The following is a 25836-nucleotide window of genomic DNA, read 5'->3' on the forward strand; positions in this document are numbered from 1 at the left end:
GACAGGATCATGAGCATAAAACTTGCTATCGGAGGAGACGTCATCACAGTTCTAAGTGTGTATGCACTCCAGACAGGATGTTCAGAGGAAGAGAAGGACGTATTTCGGAAAATCGTCGATGAAGTAACAATAGAAATACCAGACAATGAAAGGCTGATAACTGCGGGAGATTTAAATGGACATTTTGGTGAGAGGAGGTGTGGGGAAGACAGAATTCAAGGTGGAAGGAGCTATGGAGAAAGAAATGCAGCAGGGCACAAGATGGTAGAAGACGCTGGATCTTTTGACCTAATGATCGCCAACACCTACTTCAGTCGTAGAAGAGAAAAACATGTAACGTACAGAAGGAAACACACAAAGGAAATAAAGAATACCAAGGTTATATACAGTGAAAGTGTGGCTGAGCAGCACAAACTCGTAGTGGCTGATTATGAAATGGTAGTGGGGAAAGGACGTAAATGTATCAAGCGAGGAGAACAAAGAATATAGTGGTGAAAACTGAAAGAAGAGGTGTTGCGAGAAAAATTCAAGGAAACAGTATTAAGAGAAGTGAAATTACCAGAGGATGTGCAGGAGTGGTGGAGTTATAATAGCAATGTAATTTTAAAAAAACTGGAAAAAACGTGTTGGGTGTAACAGCAGGGAAGGGACTGCCAGAAGATAGGGAGGCATGGTGGGGGAATGAGAAGGTTCAGAAAGCGATAAAAGTGAAGAAAGAGGAAAAAATGGGACTTAACAGGAAGACAGGAGGATAGGGAAGCCTACTAGACTGCAAAAAGATGGCAAAAAGAGCGATGACAAAAGCAAAGGTTGAGGCAATGGAAGAGGCGTATGAAGAGCTGGAAAGAAGACAGTACGGCAGGCAACTCCTACGGATTGCTAAAGCAAGAGATAAGGCGACCAATGAGGCAGATAAAGTATGAATCAGGTGTAGTATTAGACGACCTTGAGAAAATCCTGAATAGGTGGTGGGAGTACGTTGAAAGGCTATTGAATGAGGAAAATGTACGAGAGAAGTATGAGGATGGAGATAATAATGAAGGAATGACCCAAAGTATAAATAGGGAATAAGTAGAACACGCAATGAAGAAAATGAAAAATGGTAAGGCCCTAGGGGCAGACCAAATCCCAATAGAAGCATGGAAAAGTCTGGGAGAACAGGGAACTGATGTTCTCTGAGATCTAATGGAGCAGATCTGGAAAGGAGAAAGAATACCACATGCGTGGAGGAGCAGTATAATTGTTCCCATAGATAAGGGGAAAGGGGATGTCCAAAAATGTGACAATTATAGAGGGATAAATTGATGTCCCACACAATTAAGATCTGGGAAAGGATTACTAAGAAGAGGTTGCTTCTATAAACTGAAGCATGTGAAGAACGGTTTGGGTTAATGCCAGGAAGAGGAACAACTGACGCAATATTCCCACTAAGGCAACTGATGGCGAGGCACAGAGAAGTACAAGCCGAACTGCATATGGCCTTTATCGATCTTGAGAAGGCATATGACAGAGTGTCAAGGAAGAGATATGGAGATGTCTGAGAAGTAAATGCCTGCCAGAAAAATATATCAGGGCGGTAGAAGATATGTATGAAAGTGCAATGACACAAGTCAGGAGCAGTGCAGGTGCAACAAAGGCATTTCCAGTGAGAGTAGGACTACATCAGGGTTCTGCTCTCAGCCCATGTCTCTTTGACCTTGTGGATGTACTAGTCAAAGATGTGTAAAAAGAGGCACCTTGGAGCATGAAGTTTGCTGATGATGTAATCTGTGAACCCACCCAGGAGGCACTTCAAGACAAGCTTGAACAGTGGAGAAAAGCTCTAGAGGAAAGGGGAATGAGAATTAGCAGGATGAAAACAGTATATGTATACAAAGGATGCCAAAGACCTATATATTAACCTGCAAAGAGAAAAACTGACGCTGGTCAAGAAATTTAAATACCTAGGCTCTTACATGGAAAGTGATGGAGAACTGGAGGCCGAAATACAACACAGGATAAATAGTGAGTGAATGGATGAGCTGGAGAAAAATGAGTGGAGTACTGTGTGATAAGATGGGTAGCTGCAGAATGAAAGGAAAGCTTTACAACTTTGTGGTGAGGCCTGCGATGTTGTATGGAGCAGAAACTTGGCCAATTACAAAAGCCCAAGAGAAAAAGATGGAAGTGGCAGAAATGAGAATGTTAAGGTGGATGAGTGGGGTGACACGAAGGGATAGAGTAAGGAATGAGTACATCAGGAGAACAGTGAAAGTGGGGCCCACAGGGAAGAACATCCTAGAAAGTGGGTCAAGATGGTATGAACATGTGCAGAGAAGAGGGGAGTGCTACGTGGGAGAAGAATTGAAGACCTACAAATCGAAGGACCCAGGAGAAGAGGGAGACCGAGACTGAGATGGAAGGACAAGGTAGCAGGGAACCTACGGGAGAAAGGATGGCTCAGAGAAGAAGCAATGGATAGGCATTTATGGAAGAGAACGATCCAGCAAAATAACGCCGACCCCATACGATGCGGGAAAAGGCTGAGATGATGACGATGATGATGATGATGTCTTCATAAGTCACTACTGCTGAAGAATTGGTGGGCGGTTAAATTTTTTTTATTGGTAACAGAGATGTAAAAGTGGGCAGTAAATAAAAGAAGTTGACCACCCTGATCTTCATGGATATACAGCTTACTATAGAAACTAAAACAGAAATGCATAGACAAGGAAAAGGTGTAACAACATATCACTAAAACACAATGATCTCACAATAGCCTCGCAGTATTTTCAAATTCAAAAAAATAGTGGCACACCGAGATAGCACCACGGCCGCACCAGGCAAGTTCACTTAAATACTTGTTTTGTAAATAAAACTACCTTTTCCTGCTGCTACTTAATTTATTTATCCCATACGCGTTTCGCCTTATCTTGGTCTAAGGCATCATCAGTGGGATCTATAAAGATACAGTTTTGTTAGTTTTACATTATTAAACAGTTCGCGTCGCGATTTTTTTGTAAGAAAGTAATTACTTACGATTTGCTGATCTGCGTTTCCTCACATCTGGTCTGGAGGTCGCACTACCACTTTTATTACTGTCATATAAGCGCAACTTTGCGTTCTGACCTTCTTCACACTGTTCATCATGTTTCTCAATCTAATTTGTGGTGTTCCATTGTATCTTTTGCCACTCGATATAATTATTTCACCGCACACTGCTTGTCACTTAGAAACAGTTGCGGCACAATGAATTTTCTTGCGGCCTCGCCACGCCTTTTCACAACAAGTAACACTAGGCGACTTTACCGCATCTGTAGCAGACCACCGCCATGCCATTTGGTCGGTCAAATGGCAACTACCAATGCCCGCCGATTAAAAATACGACGTACAAAAAAGCACTGCACTGTATTTCCGTAACAGACACTCTCACCTTTCTTTCTCCTTTTCAACGAGCTGCCGTCTTCTTGTGGACACCAGAAAGCAGACAACATCTGCTGTCGCAGCACAGCACAGCTAGTCATGCCCCCAACACAACTGCTGCAGTCGACTGTTGCTGCTTCCACTCTGCTTTAGGCTCCATGGCACTCTGCTTCCCCAGGTTTGGTTCCTTTGGTGGTTGTGGATAAGCTCTAGCTCGCTGTAACAGACCACTACAGTGTGGTGCAACCTGTGACAACTCCTTGAACCAGCCACGCCGAAGATGAACAAGTATGTCTGGGGCATCATCAAAGGACCAGGGCCAACCCAGCGCTGGTCCACCACTGCCTACAGCAGTCATCGGCGTTGGCTCAGATCGATGCGTCCATCTCAGCTCTGCAGTTCTGGCTGCCAACCGCTATGTCACATCACCATAGGATGGCTCGGTGTGGCACTGCTTCTACCAGCTCGCTGCCACATGCAACCTCTCTTGAGACTACAGTACGCGATCCGAGCTGGCATGAGTGACTGGGCGGGAAGACACACACACGGCACATGCTTTGTAACACGTCATTTCCTGGCCGCGCCTGTGGAAGCTTCCTGTGGCTGTTGTCCATGACAATGACTTCTTGGGGAAGAGGCTTTCTTCCGCCTAGCGCTGTTGGGACAGCATTTCCCTAATTCTCCTAAATGATTAGTGGTCAGGGCATAAGCACCCAGCACATGGAGGACTCCCCTATAGGGGTTTGCGTTTACCAACACCCACTACAGAGAAAATTCTGAGGTCTTGGCAGGAGACAGCACCTTAAAGAGGCACTATAAGATGGGTAGGAAATGGCCAACGAGAATGCCTACACGTTGCTTCTAACTTACTGGAAACAAAATGGTAAAACATTTCGTTGAGCAGTTTGAAGCTCATAAAATCGAGGAGTCGGCCGTTAGCCCTCATGAGGTTTATAAGTCGTGTCCTCTTTAGGATAGAAGTGATGTTTCGTACTGTATTTCAGAAGTTAGGAGAAGATGTTCCTCGAGATCAATTGCAGGACTGCTTGCAGTGCAGAAAACTGAGATTCCGTAAGTGATTTCCCGTGAACGGGCATGAATTTCAGGCTGACGGTTTTCTAGGCGATTGTTGTCATTTGGCAAGTGTGCAGGCGCCCAGTAGACAAATACATCAAATCAGGTGGTAAAGCGAAGTACGTTGAAACCTATAAATTATATTCGATTCGGTGAGAATTTCAGTGTGGATTGTTGTGTGCCTCTTTCGTTGTAGAATATGACCTGTATTCCTGTTCTGTTGTTGTGAAAATTGCTGGCAAAAGTTGTTGAGAGCCAGTTGGACGATTGGTATGAAGTGCTATCGTTGCAGTCCGGTGGTTGGATCCCGTAAGCTTTCTGAGCGTGCTTAGACAATTTCGAGGCTCTTAACAATTTACTTCGGCTTAGTAAGAAGTTTAACCTCGGTCTGCGGGTCAAAGCGAGTTGACGACCGTTATTAGATTGATTTCACTGGTGTAGCAGTGCAAATAATTAATCCGTATCCACCAATGAACGTAGTATGATTCGCGTGTCCCATATTTCCAAGAGTCAACGCCTCCTAGGGATGCCATTGCAAGAGTGCGTTGATACTTGCCACGGCCACGTGTGTGATTTCGCGCGTCGACACGACATCTCCGAGGCACGGATAGTGGGAACCCTTCAGTTCGTGTTCTTTTGGCCGCATTACCGTTTTGACGACAGTACTACAAATCTGCATAGTGGGCGTGCCTTGCGTTTCCAGTTGAACGGAAAAATGCGGTTTATGTACCTTGTTCAGTCTGTCACCACGCCTTGAAGGGTCATTTCTAGCTCGGACGGTACTCAGGACTTTTAACAAGCAGAGATCATCCAACCAGCATTCGTCGATCCACTCTTCTCCATCCTAAGAGCATCCAAAGAGAAACGGATTATAACTAATGTATAATGGCTGCAATTCAATATGTGGTCTCCGATACATCAGAATATTCATAGGCCATGATGAGAATCAATGCATTCCAGCAATATGACGACCATGCAACATGACACTGTAGTACGCATGACCAACAAAGAAACGATTTGGTTTGAATGGAAATAATTCAGGAAGAAGATCATTAAAGGATATATATACCAAGCAGCTGATATAAAATTCAGTTTCACAAAGAACGATCGGCATATCATGTTCTTAATACACGACTTTAAACAAAGCAACAAATCTTTCATAATTTAGGAGAGGATGATAACTTTGAATTTACAGTATTCCTGAGTAAAAGAAATAACGTTTTTCATTGTAATTAGCTTTTGTTTAATCAGAATGGAGCACCTTACCGGCTTCTGTTTGGCCATGCCGGATGCCTAAACGCGTCGTCATTGCGAGGAAGCTGTGCAGATATTTAGCAAGCAGTCCCGAAATAACCAACCACTTCGCCTAACTTCACCACTACAAGTAACTGAAATGATCTCGCCCAATTCTTTCATCATTGTAGACTCTGCACACCAGCACACGTCGCCACCAGACAAAGCCAGTTCTCCTCCAAAGACAGTGCACAGAAGTGAAACCCGGATACGGGGCCCGGAACTAGAATGGCTAATGCTATTTCAAACAAAGACAACGTCGTGGTTTCTAACCTGTGAAGTCTTCCCAGTGACTAACAGAAAAACTGACTCCCAAAGATGCGAAAAAGGCCGAGTGACCGTGCAAAAAGGTTGCTCAATGAGATTAAAGCAGTAGTTGAAGCCGAGTATAGCAGAAACACGCAAAGTATTGCAATGACAACTGTTGCAGTCTACTAAAAACAAAATATAGTGGGTAAAAATTTTCGAATGGATAGGCAACTTTCGTAGTCCCACGGGCTCAGCAGGGAGCCTGGGTTAAATTGTTTGGGACCAGTAACACGTACAGATATAGGAAGCGTCTCATGACTGTCAAGTTATTTTGCGAACTGTGCAGTGTCTGGCAACGATCCTCGAAATTATACTTCAGCCTACATTAGACATTTCAGCGATGAGTTCATCTTTTAAGACCATTACTCACGAGCTACAGCATTCAGTTATTGCTCAGCTTCCTCTAGGGTGCAGAAATCATCCGAATGAGTGGCCTTAGGTATCTGGTGACATCAATATGATTAAGCATGAATGAGACTGGTAAACGAGTCCTCCTCAATCACTGGATGACCTCAGAAAGCCTGCCTGTAATGGTGGGACAGGATTAAGTAGCAACAGCAGGACCACATTGTGGATAGCAGAGGATCTAAGGACGTTATAAGGCAAGGCACGAAACAACAAGGTACCAGCAGCAGATACTGATTTCACAGATATGCAAAAACGTACACTTTCAAACAGACAGTCTTAGAGTTGGTTAAAGTTTTACATTCATTTCCTAGTAAAATTTTCTTCTTTTTCAGTTTCTTAAGGCGAATCCAAAACATTTGAAAGTTTTTTCAACTTTTGTTCATAGTGGCCCACTCCAGAACATATCTGCGCCTAAGTATGATGATATTTTGCAATACTTTTGTCATAGTTTTCAGGAAATATATTTTCACTTTATAATTACTGTTAATTGTTGAACATAAAGGCATCAATGCTAATGGATGTAATGACTGAAATGCAGATATTTAAAAAAAATACTTTAAACATTTGGCAAAGACAATAAAACGGTGTAGTAAGGGCACGACACAATCAATTATTCCTGTTACTTATTCGAACTAAGATATGGATTGTAACAACGCAGTACCCTCACCACCACATCTTGACCACGAAGTGATTACAGGTTTTAGTAAATGACGACAGAGTGGATGTGATGATGCAGTGACAGAAGGTGCACCAGACGGTGACAGGCGTACAAAAAAAAGCAATAATTGTTTTTGTACTCTGAAGTACTTAATTTTAGTTATCAATAAAAGGTTGACGAGCATTCTCGAAGACAAACCAGCACGCCATATGTTCGTTGTTGTTGTTGCAGTATTACGTCCAAAGGCTGGTTTGATGCAGCTCTTCAAGCTACTCAAGTTTGTGCCTCTTCATCTCCAGATAACTACAGCAGCCTATATTCTTCTGAATCTGCTTACTGTATTCATCTCTTTTTCTCCTCGACAGTTTTTACCTGTCCACACTTCCTTCCAGTACTGAAATGGTGATTCTTTAATGTCTCAAAGTGTGTCCTATCAAACGATCCATTTTTTTAGTCAAATTGTACCACAAATTTCTTGTCTTCCCAATTATATTCAGTACCTCCTCATTAGTTGAGTTATCTACCCATCTAATCTTCAGCACTTTTCTGCAGCAGCACATTTCAAAATTGTCTAGACTGTTATCGTCAGTGTTTCACTTCCAAACATGGCTACACATCAGACAAATACCTCCGGAAAAGACTTTTTAACACTTAAGTATATATCCGAGGTTAATTAATTTCTCTTCTTCATAAACGCTTTTCTTAGCAATGCCAGTCATTATTTTATATCCTCTCCACTTCGGCCTTTATTAGTTATTCTGCTGGCCAAAATGCAAAACTGATGTACTACTTTAAGTGTCTCGTATCCTAATCTAATTCCCTCAGCATCACCTGATTTAATGAGACTACGTGTCTTACTTTTGTTGATGTTCATCTTACGTCCTCCTTTCAAGTTGATGTCCATTTAGTTCAACTGTTCTTCCAAGTTTTCTGCTGTTTCTGACAGAATTGCAAATCATCAGCAAACCTCACGGTTTTTAGTTCTTTTCACTGAACTTTAATTCCTAGTCCAGATTTTTCTTTTGTTTCCTTTACTGCTTGCTCAATGTAAAGATTCAATAACATCGTGGATACAACTTGCACAGAAACAGACGGCAGTTGTAAGAGTCGAGTGGGATGAAAGGGAAGTAGTGCTGGAGAAGGGAGTGAGACAGGATTGTAACATAAGACAGCGCTGTAGCACACAACACTCTTACAACTGCCGTCTGTTTCTGTGCAAGTTGTATCCACGATGTTATTGAATCTTTACATTGAGCAAGCAGTAAAGGAAACAAAAGAAAAATCTGGAGTAGGAATTAAAGTTCAGGGAGAAGAACTAAAAACCTAGAGGTTTGCTGATGACATTGTAATTCTATCAAAGACAGCAAAAGACTTGGAAGGGCAGTTGAACTGAATGGACAGTGTCGTGAAAGAAGGGTGTAAGATGAGCATCAACAATAGTTGTAAATGGCGTTTCGCTCCCTGTATTTTACATCTTCTACGTTCGGAATTTCAAAGAGAGTATTCCAGTCAATATTGCCAAAAGCTTTCTCTAAGTCTACATGTGCTGCAAACGGAGGCGTGCCTTTCCTCAACCTATTTTCTCACGTAAGTTGCAGTGTCAGTATTGCCTCACGTGTTCCTGCGTTTCTCCAAAATCCAAACTGATCTCACCCGAAGTCGGCTTCTACCAGTTTTTCCATTTTTCTGTAAAGAATTCGTGTTAGTGTTTTGCAACCACCGTAATGTTTCTGCCTTTACAGCCATCATATTCAGCTACAAGTACCTCTTCTTAGAGCATTTGATACGCCAGCAGTGGGACGATGTATGTAGTGTGAGGTACCAGCGACAGATGGTTTATTCGGTACGTGTATCGTGAGAAAGCCAGCCTAAATTGTGCTCCTTCTCCGTGATGAGCTGCTGTATGCGGAAGTAGCGCGCCAAAATTATTGACTACTGTTACTAATACAGAAAAACGAAATTTACTTGCCGTTCATATAAAGCATCTCTCAATAGCAGGCTGTCATTCCATTATTTCGAAAGTTTTAGTCACAAGCAGAATAATACATAATTGCTAAACGTAAAAGTAGACGAAACACTTCGGAGATCTTCGGGTCGGGCCTAAATTGGACGGCGGGCGAGGTGGTTTGTCTGTCGCGTTATAATACGATTGACAGTCTCCGAGGACAGACATGTTGTCTGCCGCGGTCGGTATTGATTAGGAACTTAGTTAACGACCTCTGGTTTTTGGACACATACCCGAGGTCTAGTTTGATAGTAATTACGCGAACACGCAGTTCATTATTTTGTTTGTTCTCTGTAAAGTGTGAAGAACGTAAATTGTTTGTGATTGATAAAATGAACCATAACTGTGCAGTTTCTTGTATTCTGCTAACAAAAAGCGGGTAGCGCCACGTTTAATTATTTATACACTACCAGTTTCACGCGAACGGTTCATTACAGCCTCAAGATGAAGGATTCACGACCTACGCGCTGTTTTCTGAGCAGGGGAGAAAAAGTATAGAAGAATGCAGGTCAGTGAACTTAAGCATTCCATTGACAGCAGTGGAAGCAAGTAGGCACCTCGTGTGTGCAGTAATCTTAGTACAAATGAGATCAGTGACACGACATGTGTGATAACACAGAGGAGGTTTAAAGGAAGAAAATGTTCGAGGAAAGGGATTTATCACACACACGTAAATCCCTTTCGCTATATCTCTTTCTTTTTCACTTTGCTGTAACATAGCTTTTTAGACTGACGGTTCGGTAATTTTCACGGCTGTCAGTAACTGCTGAAAGGTCTCTGTTGGATTCCTTTCATGTTAATTTCTTAAATATGTTGTCATTTACGGCATAAATTCCTCTTCTAAATTTACTGTGGCGTTTCTGACTATCTGGGAGGAGACTGAGTAGTGGAACGTGTTACTTTTACACATAAACAAGAACGATCTGTCACACTACTACATTTTAAAACACAGTTTATATGTACTTCATGTCACACAGTCTCATACGGAACCTACATCCGCTTTCTTTTATGTACTGTATATGATAAGATACTGTCATGCCCCTTCCCTTCTGTGTGAGAGGATGAATGAGCAAATGTATTTCTAGTTGCATGCTTGAGGGTAACAGACAAGGACCAACGTCGGAACAGGTAGTTACGCTCTCTAAAAGCAGAGAGGTTTCTATTCTTAGTATGATCCTGTCCGTCCCTTGTCATGTTGGTATAGGAAGCTGCCTCTCTGGTCACTTCCGTTTTGTATACGGAAGCACCCTTGGTAGGAGGCCAGGGCAGTCTGTCCGCGGCGAGCGTCTGAAGTGGTAAGATCTCCGGCTAAGCGCGTCTCTGCTAAGTCCGTAGGACAATGGATTTCTTAAGTTCAGCCTAACTGAAAATTTAATCACCCTTATTTCAGGTTAAGCTCTAAAATATCTAATGTTGTCTTAAATTGCAACGCTGTGTGATTCGAGTGTACAGTTCAGAATATCTTCCAGTAGTTGCTTTGTCACTACTTTGTGAGTAAAGTGGAACCACGTGTTGATCAGTAACTCTAACTAAGATCATCAATCTTAAATGCGAACGTGGGTGAGATTATTACGTCTCGTCTTGACAATATTTTTCAATATAGCAATTTTTCTTTATGTTCAGCTGACGTGGGGTGTACTTTGTGAGACCAGTACCACGTGCTTATACAATTGTTTGACCCATCAGGTTAATCGTAAGACGTTAGTAACCAGTTCGATGTTTTTCTTTTGTAAATTGCTTTTCGATCTAATTTATTTTAACTATCAAAATTATTGTAGAGTTACACTCTTTGTGTAATTCAAGTTGACCACGTGAAGCATGTGGTGTAATCATCAAAGTAGCCCTCAGCTATTCTTTTCGGGAAGATTTCACAGAGAGTTAGTATGAATTTAGTATACCAGTCTGTGTTAATTACATGACGGACAGGATTGTGCTATGAACGTAACTTCTTTGAGTGAAAATTGAATCGGTTGGTTGTGGTTAATTTCCTCTTACATATGTTACAACGTTCTTCGTGTGTTATTTTATGAATTCAATGTTGTATGTAGTCTCCCAATCTTGGCTCCCTATTTGATGTGTTCCATAAGATTACAAACTCACATTTTCACAGTCCTAAATAAGGCACCAGCTTAGTTATGACTCAAGTTTAATATGCTGAAATTTTAATGATCAATGTTAAAATAAATTTCAAATATAAACTGATTTATTTGGGAATCTGGTAAGCTAGACTGGATACCTGGTGAAAGAGTTGCTCAATAATGCAACGTTAACTTCCCCAGACAGCTCTCAGCTTTTAACCAGCTTTTATTGTCTATCAGTACCGCTTTCATAGCAAATTAAAGCAACAACATTACACTGCTTTCTTTGGAATTGGAATTATTACAATCTTCTTGAAGTCTGAGGGTATTTCTCCTGTCTCATACATCTTGCACACCAGATGGATGAGTATTGTCATGGCTGGCTCTCCCAATGCTATCAGTAGTTCTGACGGAATGTCGTCTACTCCAGGGGCCTTGTTCCATCTTTCACTACTCTGTCAAATTCTTCTCGTAGTGTCGTATCTCTACCTCATCTTCATCTACGAGGTCCTCTTCTATTTCTATAACATTGCTTTCATCTCCTTTGTATAGACTCTCTACATGTTCCTTCCACCTTTCAGCCGTGTTGGTTAAATGAAATTAAATATAATGAAGACAACAGCAAACGCTAATTTATCACATACGAATTAATTGAAGCATCTGCTACACGGAGAGTATATACAGCTGAGTCTAGGGATAGCGTCGGTTTAAACTGATACCGGTATTTTAATTCTGAATAACTGGTATTTTTCGGCATTTGTTTGGTCTCGGTTGAACAGGTTTTTTTCATTTTTACTAATAACGGTACAAAAAACCGACTTAATAATTTGCCACAGCCACAATGCTAAATATTTGTTTAAACTTCCTTCTCAAACCAGTAATGATTATTCATAAAATTCCTATCGTTTTGAAATATCGGATTATTATAGGAATTGGGAAAAGCAATCAGCACTATTTTAATAACAGAAACTAGCAACAAACACATGACATAAGAATTGGTACAGCACTGCAGAGTCAATGACGTACCTGTTGTTTTGTGGCGTGGCCTGCTAGACGGTACACGCGTCCTTGCAGTGTGCAAGACTGGCCCCCATCTGAACAGTGGTTTCTCACTATCGTCCTCTGAGATCAGCTGTATGCAGAATAGTATCATTCCTAGTTTTGAAGTGTTTTACATACCGCAACGAAGTACCATGTTCCATTTGGTTGGAGAGATTAAAAATGGGAGGAAGTCTAACAGGCTTCTGACATTATATAAGTAGAAAGCATTCACAATGTGCCTTGATAGAAAAGGTAAACTTTATTGATATACCTATAATTTTATTGGTGTGCTTAAATTGGGATAATAACAGAAATCTTAATTTTGTGGTTGCTTTAGGGTGACAGATTGATACCATCCAAAAGTGACAATGGAGGGATACCTTCAACTTGTGATCTTTCGCCCTCCCTGTCGCCAGGCCCACCTCCTTCACGTTTGCAATCTTTACTGGAGGCAATGAGAGCGATCTCTGCCGCAACCTCAACGGTATATCGACCTTGATCTCACTCTCCTTGACCTTCACCTTTCCAGTGTTTACTCTAACTGTATGTTTGTTATTGGAAGTAACAGCAATAAAAAACCGATGTATAGGTTGACTCTTACATGGAAGATAACAGCAACCAGCCACTTTTTACAATGGTATTTATTTATTTAAACAGCGCCGTATAACCGGTTTCGAACTGACACGTTCATCTTCAGACGGCTAGTTCAAAGTTTTACAGTAGCTTTCGCCTTTTGTTTTCCCAACGGACGAAATTTGCTTGGGGTAGTGGTGCCGATCAAAAATCCTCGCTGTTATGTTCCAGTGCAGACTAAGAAGTTTCATCGCTTGTAATGAAACTTCTTAGTGTGTAAGTGATGCTTTACTTTATGTGCAAACATATACACAAAAAAAGTGTATCATACAGTTTTCGCTACTGCAAGATCATTAGCAGCCCGCGCGGATTTTTGACCGGCATCACTACCCGACGAAATTTCGTCAGTTGGGGAGACAATACAGTCTGGAACGGCGCGATCGCTACGGTCTCAGGTTCGAATCCTGCCTCGGGCATGGATGTGTGTGATGTACTTAGGTTAGTTAGGTTTAAGTAGTTCTAAGTTCTAGGGGACTGATGACCTCAGAAGTTAAGTCCCATAGTGCTCAGAGGCATTTTAACCATTTTCTGGGGAAACAAAAGGCGACAGGTAATGTAAAACTTGAACTAGCCGTCTGAAGATAAACCTGTCGGTTCGAAACCGGTAACGACCCTGTTTAAGTAAATAAATACCATTGTAAAAAGTAGCCGCTTGCAGTTATCTTCTATGTAACAGTCAACCCATATTTTGTACATGGCCACGGGCTCAAAATGTCAGTTTTTGACAACATAGCAAAACACCGATGTTCGGTTATTTCACAGACCGGTTATTTTGAGTGGTTTTAAGAGTTAGTATAAACTGGAGACGAAAACAAACGGTGTTTTAGCGATAACCGCCATCTCTCGGTGTGCCGAGGATTTACCCGTGTTTCTGGCTGCTTCGAGTCACGGCTTAGTCTCATTCGGCTGAATGTTTTCGCTTCGTCAGGCTCGAGAGGCGGGGTTAAGTCTCGGTTTCCGAGAAAACTGGTACGTTAGGACTCAACCGACTCCTCCAGCTGTCAGGAGGCTCTCTCCCCCACGTCGTCTAGACAGAAGCCCACCTGGGCGACGGAGCAGCCCTCTGGAAGCAGGGAAACAAATTCCGGCTGCGGAGCCACCTGCACAGTGGCTGCCGGTTCATTAGCGGGACAGGCGGTGCGGGGCGTCCTCGAGCTGTCGCTGGCGACAGCCGCCAGGCAGCGCTGACATGCCGACAGCTGCGTGCAAACACCGCGGCGCCCCCCGGACCCCGCCTGTGCTGTTTACGGCGCGGCCGCCTTTGTTGTGTTAGTGTCGGACGGGCGCGCTGCAAAACAAATCCTCCGGCGTGACAGGTCGCGGACGGCGCCGACGCAGGACAAAGGACTTGGCATTCCCGCGCAGAGCAAGACAAGGAGGCGGCGGCGCGAATTCTGGAGGCCTTAATGGCTCCCACTGACTCGTGTCGCGTGGGCTTCCCGACGTGCCATTCCTTTTACAGATGTATATAGAATAGAACTGACGTCTTAGTAACAAAACGAGCAATATAGTGCCTTCCAGGAAGATTAAAACTATGTCGCGAACTTGTCGAAAGTTGGCGTATCGAGAACCGTGGCTGTAGTACAAGTTACTCATGTGCAGCTGGGCCACGTTTTCGAAATGTTAAGCTTGTATGCTCCCATAACAGAATAGTGTGTCGTAACGCAGTTTACAGAGAATTAAAAAGCACCCATTGCACAGAAGTACTCGTATACACCAGTGCACCAAACCACTACATCAGTAACGAGTACAGAACGAGCAGGAAAGCAAGCTAATATGTAAGAATGTGTTTGTAATAAATCTGAAACTAGTAATGGATTGATGAAAATAAACATTTTATAGTATACAGGATGTTACAAAAAGGTACGGCCAAACTTTCAGGAAACATTCCTCACACACAAATAAAGAAAAGATGTTATGTGGACATGTGTCCGGAAACGCTTAATTTCCATGTTATAGTTCATTTTAGTTTCGTCAGTATGTACTGTACTTCCTTGATTCACCGCCAGTTGGCCCAATTGAAGGAAGGAATGTTGACTTCGGTGCTTGTGTTGACATGCGACTCATTGCTCTACAGTACTAGCATCAAGCACATCAGTACGTAACATCAACAGGTTAGTGTTCATCACGAACGTGGTTTTGCAGTCAGTGCAATGTTCACAAATGCGGAGTTGGCAGATGCCCATTTGATGTATGGATTAGCACGGGGCAACAGCTGTGGCGCGGTACGTTTGTATCGAGACAGATTTCCAGAACGAAGGTGTCCCGACAGGAAGACGTTCGAAGCAATTGATCGGCGTCTTAGGGAGCACGGAACATTCCAGCCTATGACTCGCGACTGGGGAAGACCTAGAACGACGAGGACATCTGCAATGGACGAGGCAGTTCTTCGTGCAGTTGACGATAACCCTAATGTCAGCGTCAGATAAGTTGCTGCTGTACAAGGTAACGTTGACCACGTCACTGTATGGAGAGTGCTACGGGAGAACCAGTTGTTTCCGTACCATGTACAGCGTGTGCAGGCACTATCAGCAGCTGATTGGCCTCCACGGGTACACTTCTGCGAATGGTACATCCATCAATGTGTCAATCCTCATTTAAGTGCAAATGTTCTCTTTACGGATGAGGCTTCATTCCAACGTGATCTAATTGTAAATTTTCACAATCAACATGTGTGGGCTGACAAGAATCCGCACACAATCGTGCAATCACGTCATCAACACAGATTTTCTGTGAACGTTTTGGCAGGCATTGTTGGTGATGTCTTGATTGGGCCCCATGTTCTTCCACCTTCGCTCAATGGAGCACGTTATTATGATTTCATACGGGATACTCTACCTGTGCTGCTAGAACATGTGCCTGTACAAGCACGACACAACATGTGGTTCATGCACGACGGAGCTCCTGCACATTTCAGTCGAAGTGTTCATACGCTTCTCAACAACAGATTCGGTGACCGATGGATTGGTAGAGGCGGACCAATTCCATGGCCTCCACGCTCTCCTGACCTCAACCCTCCGCACTTTCATTTATGGGGGCATTTGAAAGCTCTTGTCTACGCAACCCCGGTACCAAATGTAGAGACTCTTCGTGCTCGTATTGTGGACGGCTGTGTTACAATACGCCATTCTCCAGGGCTGCATCAGCGCATCAGGGATTCCATGTGACGGAGGGTGGATGCATGTATCCTCGCTCACGGAGGACATTTTGAACATTTCCTGTAACAAAGTGTTTGAAGTCACGCTGGTACGTTCTGTTGCTGTGTTTCCATTCGATGATTAATGTGATTTGAAGAGAAGTAATAAAATGAGCTCTAACATGGAAAGTAAGCGTTTCCGGACATATGTCCACATAACATATTATCTTTCTTTGTGTGTGAGAATTTTTCCTGAAAGTTTGGCCGTACCTTTTTGTAACACCCCGTATGTGTGGCTGGTTGCTGCTAAATACTGTAGAGTACAAGACCACTTTTTGCGACAACTTTTCATTTCCTGTCGTGAAACTGAAGAAAACTGCAGCAGTCGCCAACCGAATTTGTGAATGTAAACCAGGATACCCTATACTCACGTATTCGACCCATCAACAGGAAAAGAGGGCAGATATCATGTTCCTCTTGAAGAGTATTCCTCCTGTGAACCATGACTTGGGCCGGCCGCTTTGGTCGAGCGGCTCTAGGGCGTTCAGTCTGGAATCGCGTGACCACTACGGTCGCAGGTTCGAATCCTGCTTCGGGCATGCATGTGTGTGACGTCCTTAAGTAAGTTAGGTTTAAGTAGTTCTAAGCTCTAGGGGACTGAGTACCTCAAATGTTAAGTCCCATAGCGCTCAGAGCCATTTGAACCATGACTTCTGCTAGAATCTAGTGACCACCCGTGAGGAACACAACGGTCAAGTTACAGAGTAGTATTATCTCTTGTATTGTGGTGATGGACTACATCGGAAGTGAACTTTTTCAGATGACAATTCCTTAAAAATTACTAATGTTACATTGTTCTCTGTTTCAGAAATAGTACAGGCTGAGTCACCGAAGACTTGCACCTCAAATATCGCTGAAATGGATGGTGCTATCGATGTACGGTTTTCACAGAATGGCTTGGTGCTCAGGCGCTCGTATTGTTAGCCAATGAACAGATTGCAATGATACTCAGAAAGTGTATTTTTTGTGCGAATATGGAGCAATGCCTATCGACATTACAAAGAAAAAGTAGGGCTAATTAGAATGTCAGTGGTGTTTGTTGTGGAAGTATCGCGCGAACCGTTCACGAAATATCGTACTGTGCATTTTCCTGGCCGACACCTGACTGTGTCATTCAACCTGCGTAGTTGCTAGGCATGATGTTACTTTTGCTTACAGTGTGGTAGTGTGTTCAAATGGTTCAAATGGCTCTGAGCACTATGGGACTTAACTTCTGAGGTCATCAGTCCCCTAGAACTTAGAACTACTTAAAACTAACTAACGTAAGGACATCACACACCTCCATGCCCGAGGCAGGATTCGAACGTGCGACCGTAGCGGTGGCGCGGTTCCAGACTGTAGCGCCTAGAACCGCTCGTCCACTCCGGCCGGCGGTTGTGTGTTCCCTGAGTGCTTTGTGACTTGCTAGTCAGTTAGTGTGTTACAGTCAGAGCAGTAGGCCGTCAACGGACAATGTGATTTACCAGTGCAGGCAAAGCTGAGACTGTAGGAAGAATTCTTATACGGTATATGTCGCAAGATGTCCCAATTTATGCCAGCCATCTCGTCAATTATTTATCACCCTCTTCAACCAGTTACGTGAAGTGCTAGTGTAACACCTAGACAGCATAACAGAAGGAAACAAGTGACGAGAGAAGAGAGGGATATTTATGTTTTTCTGCTGTTGCAGTTGATCCGCAAGTCAGCTCCCGCGCAATCGCCCGAGGAAGTGGCATGAGAGAGGCAAGTGCCCTACGTGTTCTCCATCGACATAGGTTCCATCTCTATCACATCTCTCTCCATGAAAAGCTGCGTGGAAACGATTATGAGAATCGCTTTAACTTCTGTACATGGGCATTAAAACATATATTCCAGATGTATCATGTATCTTGTTTAGTGATGAAGCCACGTTTATCACTCACGGCCAGATAAACCGCCGAAACGTTCGGTATTGGTCTCTTGGCAGTCCCCGTTAGCTTTGTCAGGTGGAACGTCAGCGACCATAGAGTGTAAATGTGTGGTGTGGCATAGCGAACCATCAGCTCATAGACCCGTGTTTCATAGGCAGAATACTTAACGTGGCTAAGGATTGCAGCCTCCTAACAGACAATCTGTCACAGATGCTGGAAGACGTTCCTCTGCAGACTAGGAGGAATTGTGGTACCAACACGATGGCTATCCAGCTCATAGTCCACGAAATACTACAGCATGTCTTGGCGAACTGTTCCCAGATCGTCCGCACCCCGTGGTCGTGCGGTAGCGTTCTCGCTTCCCACGCCCGGGTTCCCGGGTTCGATTCCGGGCGGGGTCAGGGATTTTCTCTGCCTCGTGATGACTGGGTGTTGTGTGATGTCCGTAGGTTAATTCGGTTTAAGTAGTTCTAAGTTCTAGGGGACTGATGACCATAGATGTTAAGTCCCATAGTGCTCAGAGCCATTTGTTCCCAGATCGTTGGACTGGATGCAGAGGACCTGTACCTTGGCCATCCCGTTCCCCGGATTTGACGCTTGGAGACATTTTTTTCTGTGGGGAAAAGTGAAAGACAATGTGTACAAGGACATACCACCTACACCCGATGATATGCAACGACGTATTACGGCGGCCTGCTCGGACATCTCCGTTGGAATGCTAGAACGTGTGCAGCAGTCGTTCCATACGTGAATGGAAACGTATATTGCCGCTGTCGGTGGTCATTTGAACACAGCCTGTGATAGTCATTTGTCTCGTTACTGGTGAAAATCCACATAAGTAGCGTATGCACTTGTGTTGTTCCTTAGTGTGTGCTACCGCAGATACTGTGCAAGCGTTGTTATGGGAACTTTTCAAAATACGATATCTCGAAAGCGACTCGCAAGAGAATCCTGCAACAAACACCCATTACATTCTAATTTACCCTTCGGTTAGTTTGTTAATGTCAATAGGCACTGTTCCATTTAAAAAGGAGCATGTTCGCACAAAAGTATACTTTCTGAGTAATATTACAATCTCTTCAACTTTTTTGTAGTCCTGTCTCCCTCAGTTGCATGTAATATTAAGGTACATTGTTAATTTTGACTTGTTGACCGTCTTCTGCAACTGAATGAAACATAATTTTCGTGTCATGTGTGTTTCGCCGTTATTCTGTGCAAGGTACCATCAGTGGCTGGTTCCGTGGATGATTTTCTACATGTTGTGTTTTAGTTCCGTTTTTGGTGCTGTTTTTCTGCTTATAATTGCCATTTGGGTTCTTGTTTTCCACACTTTACAGCACTAGGAACTCAACACTTGTTTTGATCCTGTGTTCGCCTTCAGAGAGTAAAGGCGAAACGCGTATGGCACGAAAATAGTGTTTCATTCAGTTGTAGTTAGACGCTCAACAGGTAAAAATTAACGATATACGATATTATTACAGTTCTTTTATTGGGTAGCAATACGAGCCCCTGACTACCAATTCATTTTGTGAAAACCGCACGTCAATAGCACTTTCCATTTTCGAAATATTTGCGGTGTAAGTTTTAGGTGCTTCAAATGGTTCAAATGGCTCTGAGCACTATGGGACGTAACATCTGAGGTCATCAGTACCCTAGAACTTAAAACTACTTAAACCTAACTAACCTAAGGACATCACACACATCCACAGTTTTAGGTGATTCATCTTGTATATGTCATGTGCTCATACAATTTGTACATTACTCCCAATATAGTTACTGTAGTAATATTATGATGAATAGAAGTTTGAGTTATAATTAAAGCTGAGTTTCCAACATACATTTACACTGAAGCGCCAAAGAAACTGGTACAGGCATGTGTATTCAAATACAGAGATATATAAACAGGCAGAATACGGCGCTGCGGTCGGCAACGCCTGTATGAGACAACAGTTGTCTGGCGCAGTTGTTAGGTCGGTAAGTGCTGCTACAATGACAGATTATCAAGATTTAAGTGAGTCTGAAAGTGGTGTTATAGTCGTCGCACGAGCGATGTAACACAGCATCTCTGGGGTAGTGATTAAGTGGGGATATCCTCGTACGACTATTTCACAAGTGTACCGCGAATATCAGGAACCCGGCAAAACACAAAATCTCCGAGATCGCTGCGACCGAAAAAGATCCTGCAAGAACGGGACCAACGACGACTGAACAGAATCGTTCAACGAGACAGAAGTGCAACCCTTCCACAAATTCCTGCAGATTTGAACGCTGAACCATTAATAAGTGTCAGCGTGCGAACCATTCGACTGGGTCCGTCAACACCAACATCGGACTGTTGATGATTGGAAACATGTTGCCTGGTCGGACGAGTCTCGTTTCAAACTGTATCAACGAGATGGACTTGTACGGGTATGGAGATAACCTCATGAATCCATGGATCCTGCGCTTAAAACTGGTGGAGGCTCTGTAATGGTGTGGGGCGTGTGCAGTTAGAATGATATGGAACCCCTGATACGTCCATATACGACTGACAGGTGACGTATGTGAGCATCCTGTCTGATAACCTGCACACATTCATGTGCATGGTGGATTCCGAAGGACTTTGGCAATTCCAGCAGAACAAAGAGACACCCTACAAGTCCAGGAATGCTCTTCTGAATTTAAATAGTTTCGCTGGCCACCACACTCTCCACACATTAACATTATTGAGCATATCTGGGATGCCTTGCAACATGCTGTCCAGAAGAGGTCTCCACCGCCACGTACTATTACGCATTTATGGACAGCCCTGCAGGATTCATGGTGTCCAGCACTACTTCAGACATTAGAATTATATTAATAACTTCAGCTGCTAACGGGCGTTGATATACATCAACGGGGACAGGTGTGCCCCGACCGGGACTCGAACTCGGGATCTGCTGCTTACATGGCAGATGCTCTATCCATCTGAGCCAGCGAGGGCACAGAAGATAGTGCGAAGGCAGGGACTATGTCGCGCACGTCTCCCGCAAGACCCACATTCTCACCTTGCATGTCCACACACTACATTCGTAGTGTCCCACCCCAACACACTAACTACTCGTGGAAGGCATTCTTACCAAGTCCTGTAACAGTTCGGGGAATATGTGTGCATCTTAAAAAAAAGGTCATAACCGGTGTTGCCCGAACTATATACTTATACGGATATGGTGTCTGACACCATGAAACTTCCTGGCAGATTAAAACTGTGTGCCTGACCGAGACTCGAACTCGGGACCTTTGCCTTTCGCGGGCAAGTGCTCTATTGGCAGAAGTAAAGCTGCGATGACGGGGCGTGAGTCGTGCTTGGGTAGTTCAGTTGGTAGAGCACTTGCCCGCGAAAGGCGAAGGTCCCGAGTTCGAGTCTTCGTCCGGCACACAGTTTTAATCTGCCAGGAAGTTTCATATAGAGCACAATGCGCTGCAGAGTGAAAATCTCATTCTGGAAACGGACATCATATCCATATAAGTATACACTTCAGACATTAGTCGAGTACATGCCACGTCGTGTTGCGGCACTTTTACATGCCCGCGGGGGCCCTATGCTATATTCGGCAGGTGTACGAAATTCCTTGGCTCTTCAGTGGAACTTTAATCTGATTTTTCTCAGTTTGCGTTGCAAAGGAGTTAGTCGGTTTGGCCCTTTAAATGGCACTGCTTCGACGCAAGTGGTGATTATTAATTTAATAATCAGAGCAACCACTCTCAGTTGACGCTGACCCGAACTGACTGGCCGCTGGAGAGTGGAAGCGGAAGGTGGGAGGAGCTGGTGTCGGTCGAGCAGTTCTCGGGCCGGCAGGCAGCTGCGGGCGCGGTGACAGGTGTCACGGCGCGCGGGCAGCCATGCAAGAAGCCGCGCCGCCCGCCTCTCAGGGCCGGCGGGGCTCAGCCTTCGCCCGGAAAGGCCGCACTCCGCGAGGCGCCACCCGACACCTGACAGGCGCTGCCGTCTCTCCCGCTGGGACGGGTCTTTCCACGAGGAGGCGACCGTGCGGGCGGCACTGCTCCCGTGCATAAATGTCCAGCTCTAACGGCATCTTCGTCTACATCATACTCTGCAAGCCACCTGATGGTGTGTTTCGGAGGGTACTTTTGTACCGCTTGTAAGATGGCAAGAACTATGCCCCTTACATGAAGTCATTAAAGATCACCTAACTCACGTTGAGCGAACAGTAGGGTTGAACAAAAATGACTGACAAGGCACAATGCATCTTGTAGAGGGTATAGTATGGACGTATTGGAATAATTAATGTCAGGTGATGGTTTTAAAGTAATTCACACGACATGAAAACTTTGTGGAAACGCGTCGATTTACTGGAGGCTAGTTTATCCCAGGGAAGTATTCGAGTTGACCGTGGCCGGCAGGGGAGCGCCGATGGGAAGCGACAATAGGCAGCTTAGGGCGGCTCAAGCTCTGAGAAAGCGGTAACGGGGCGTGGCCTCCAGCTGGATTAAGATGAGTGACAGTGAGGGGGGGATGGTTGACCCCATGCTGGTGTACCGGGAAGCAGACGGAGAATTTGTACGCCTGTTTTCAGTGAAACATGTGAGTACGCCGTGCAAAGCTACCGTGGAGCCGTCAGCAGAGGCCAAAATATGCGTGTTCGTGACTATAGCAACTTCATGCTGAATTCACGGTCCGCAGAGTCTGAAGTAAATAAGGTGAAGAGGGAAAGAACGAAATACATCGGCCTCCGATGGGAACGTAGGACCGAGGAATTTGAAGTACTCTCCTGGGAGTCAGAATTCCGGAAAAATTGGTGTTTTGTGCAGATGCTAACCTTGATGGATGGCCTGGGAGGAGCTAAATAGCAGAATTGAGAGGAAGGGAAATTTTGTGGGAATTTGATCACTTCCCAGAGCAGGCATTGGTCGGCACTGGGAAGCGACGCATAATTAACACGACTTGCACTGCAATTGACGTAAGTGATTTTGCTGGAGGGGAAACCGAGGCAAAGAGCAGACTGGGAGAAGTCTCCATAATGTTCTTCCGTTCCCAGCTTGCCTAGAGTGCGGACGTGGCGTTCTTGACTCAGCTTGCCTGAGAAAGAGTGAGCATCTCTGCAGCTTAGGACTTAGCAAATGGAACGATTGAGCTTGGAGATAGAAAGTTTTGGTTCAGAAATGTACTGAGCAAGACAGCTACGAGTGAATAGACGAACGCAGCCTTGCAGCACCACGAGGCCGGCCGATGTCCTCTCAACGACACCACCCCGCCACGCTGAATTCGGTGATATTCACATGCTCTGGCTTGAAATAGACCACATTAAATTGTTGGATCACGTCGGCAAAGTTTCCATGAGGATTTCATGGGCCGTGTATTGGGGAATTCTTCTTGCACTTCGCATTGCGCCTGGTTCAGTCGATAGGAAGTAATTTTGATTTATCGCGCTTTACTCCATGTAAACGCAATTTATTACCACTGCCTGATACGAGAGTCATGTAATGAGATGATGGAAGGTTGGGAGTTAAAATTAATATTGTGCTAATCGACTGCATCTTTTTTCAATCAAGTAGTTGAAATACCAAGTCATTTTCTTAATTAATTCTATGTTCAACATTTGCATGTGGTGTCATAGCTGAATATAACATCAATGCACACCCCTTTTTAACTAAAAGTGATCAATTCTGAATCAATTAATGTCAACACTGCCATCACAGTTCAATCAGGAGTCACAGGGCCTTATTACTTTCTTTGCGTTATCCGACATTGCGGCAGTTTGCATTCTCTGTTGATCTGTTAGTCAATTACCTGGGGTGAACACACACCACAACCAGATAAATGGCGGGTGGGGGGTTACACGCTAACTAAGCTTTCCAAACCTGTTCCACTCGCGAATAACGCATGGGAAGAATGATTGTCGGTAAGTCTCTGTATTGGCTCTAATTTCTCGAATTTTTCTCCTCGTTGTCATTCCACGAGGCGCATATTCGGGGAGGGGGGAAGTAACACAGGGTGCCCACAATGAGACTGCAACATTTGAACTCATAAAATGCGAGAGGAATCACAATTTATTGACGAACTAATACAGGGAAATCATACAGCAGCTCATCAAGTTTTCATACACAGGTGGACGGTTCAGTACACTTGAACATGGGCGCCACGGGTAGCGCGAAGAATATCAAGTCTATAATCGATTTCGTGCCATGTGTTGCGGAGCATCTGTTCTGGGACAGAGTTGATGACAATTCTTATGCGCTGTTTCAAGTCTTGCAGGTCCTTTGCTGGTGTAATGTATACCCGGTCTTCCACATAACCCCACAAGAAAAAATCGAGGGGGGTTATGTCGGGAGAATGTGGACCTCCACGGCCAATCCATCGTTGCGGAAATGTGTCATTTAAAAATTTTCGGACATCAAGGCTCCATTTGGGTGGTGCACCGTCCTGTTGAAACATCACATTTGGCTGCAGGTCTGTTATCTGTGGCACGGCAAATTGTTCCAGCATGTCCAGGTAGATGGCTCCATCCACAGTCGGTGTAGATGGCTCCATCCACAGTCGGCTCCCGAAAGAAAAGCGGCCCAGCAATGCGATTTATCATCAAACCACACCACACATTAACTTTCGGACTGTCGCGCATGTGTTCCCTAGAGCATGTGGATTTTCGGACTCCCAGATGCGCACATTGTGACAATTGACAGCCCCTGACACGTGAAAGGTTGCCTCGTCAGTAAACATCACGCGTGATAAAAATGTCTCGTTCGCGGCAATGCGATCTAACACGACACAGGCAAATTCTTCTCGTTTTGGTCGATCATCAGGCTTGATTACTTGCACAACCTGCACTTTATATGCTTACAAACGTAATTGCTGATGAAGCACTTTGTGCACTGTTGAACGTTTCATACGAAGTTCTCGTGCTGCCTGTCGCACTGACTTCTGTGGTCATTGTTCGAATGAAAGCCGCACTTGTTCCACATGATGTTCGCTGATCCCAGGCTTACCACCACCATGCTCTTTCGCAACACTCCCAGTAGCCAAAAACTGATCACATCACTTCTTTATAGTCTTGAACGACGGGGGCGCTTTGTTGTAAACTCGACGGCACTGGAGCCACCAGTTTCTTTGCACTTGGGTCGCCGATTTTGTTTCTGCATACCACCAGACCACATGTGCACGCTCCTTCATATCCGCCATTTTGCTAAAACAATTGATTGCAGCTCCACCACGGCTACTTGGCGTATCAAAGCTGCTCACCACAAACTTGTTGAGTTGCTCTGTCTGCCCCTTCAGGATTCATAGGTCCAGCATCTGAAATGAGAAAGATATACGATATTAAAATGTTGGAGTCTCATTGTGGACACCCTTTGATGTCCGGCTGCTCCTAGAAAGTGCTCTTTCGAGTCGGGTTGGGTTGTTTGGGGTAAAAGACCAAACAGCGACGTCATCGGTCTCATCAAATTAGTGAAGGACGGGGAAGGAAGTCGGCTGTAACCTATGGAAGGAACCATCCCGGCGTTTGCCTGTAGCGATTTAGGGAAATCACGGAAAACCTAAATCAGGATGGGCGGATGCGGTATCGAACCGTTGTCCTCCCGAATGCGAGCCCAGTGTGCTAACCACTGCGCCACCTCGCTCGGTGCTCTTTCGAAATTTCACTAGTATACCCCTCCGTGATGCATAATGTCTCTCTTTCAACATCTACCGATGGAGTTTGTTGAGCAAATCCGTAACGGTCTCGCGCTGGCTAAACAATCCTGTGACGAAACGCGCCGCTCTTCGTTGGATCTTCTCCATCTTTTCTATCAGTCCCACCTGGTAAGGATCCCAGATAGATGCACAATACTCAAGAATTGGTCGAACGAGCGCCTTATAAGCCACTTCCTTTGTG

Source organism: Schistocerca americana, chromosome 4 (assembly GCF_021461395.2).
Source record: "Schistocerca americana isolate TAMUIC-IGC-003095 chromosome 4, iqSchAmer2.1, whole genome shotgun sequence".
Taxonomy (NCBI): Eukaryota; Metazoa; Arthropoda; class Insecta; order Orthoptera; family Acrididae; genus Schistocerca; species Schistocerca americana.